Source organism: Buceros rhinoceros, unplaced genomic scaffold, assembly GCF_000710305.1.
Source record: "Buceros rhinoceros silvestris isolate BGI_N320 unplaced genomic scaffold, ASM71030v1 scaffold14353, whole genome shotgun sequence".
Lineage (NCBI taxonomy): Eukaryota > Metazoa > Chordata > Aves > Bucerotiformes > Bucerotidae > Buceros > Buceros rhinoceros.
The window spans coordinates 44,508-45,727 of NW_010404307.1; positions in this window are offsets into that span (position 1 = coordinate 44,508).

Below are 1,220 nucleotides of genomic sequence, written 5' to 3' on the forward strand. Positions count from 1 at the left end.
CTGGCAGCTGTCTCTCATTACCTGCTCAGCAAAAGTTATGCAAAGTTTGCACAACACACATAAAAACAATACATTCAGATAGCACTGTATCAGGAATCACAGAGAGGAAACATGTAGTTATAGACTTTCTACCCTTTCTGTTGTGTATTGAGGCATCCCAGGGTGCATCAGCTGCAGAGGACCTGTCAGTAAAGTAGGGTCAATGTTATTTAGGGCCACAAAGTTTTAAATTGCTAGGAGTACACGAAATCAAATACGTTGCTTTCACAATGAAGAAACAGATATGTGTTATGATGGTATGTAAGAGCAACACAGGTCCACCTCTCTGTGCCACTCACAAGATCTTTCCTGCAATGATTGTTAATTTGCTTGTTGTTGAAGTCTCATCTTACTTTGAAACTGACACACACGTGTCTCATTAATCACAGCTTAAGAATACATGACAGATTGCTTCATTCTCTCCAGCTGCTCAATGACCAAAGGAAACTAAATCTGCTTGACCTAGTCTTTAGTGGTAGGGGCTCTAAGCTCAAGTTTGGTCATATCTGAATTGTTCCAAACACTGGATCAAACTTCTTCTGCTCAGACTTGAGTGAACCCATTGCAATCACTAGAAAGAAAGCCTTATGGTCCTAACTCTGCTTAAGATGACCCAGGACACATTCCTTTTTGCAGGTACCCTCCCCCTCCCTTACTCCACTGCAGCAAAAAACACATGTGGGCAGTGTTTCTTCCCAGGTTTTAACAATTTCCCAAATGCTGCAAGGAAAGAATATCAGATATTTGGGAGAAAGAGCGGGTGGCAGAAGAAAGTTCTTGTCTTGTACATGATTGTGGGCACTGGGACTGCTCTTTGTCCTTGCTTTCTGTGATGAAAGCTGCCATTTGTCCTGGCCCATCACCAGCCTGAGGGGCTGGCATCCCTTAGCTGATAATAGCATCTTGAAGACAGCTCTAATAGGGCTGTGCTCATACCTCTTGCACACCCAGACATCTCTGTCTCACTCCAGGCTCCTGTCAAACAGAAAATGCTGCCAAAACCTAATATGAGCTGTTAAATTTCCCCTTAGGTCAGTTCACTAAAGTTCATGCCCTTTCCACTGCTCCCATGACTCTCTCAGGAACAACCTTAGAAAAGTCTGCCTGCTCCTTTCCCTGCTGTTTCATCTACAGAAAGCAACTATCAGCAGGTCAGCTGTGTTTGCTTGAGGAGACAGCCG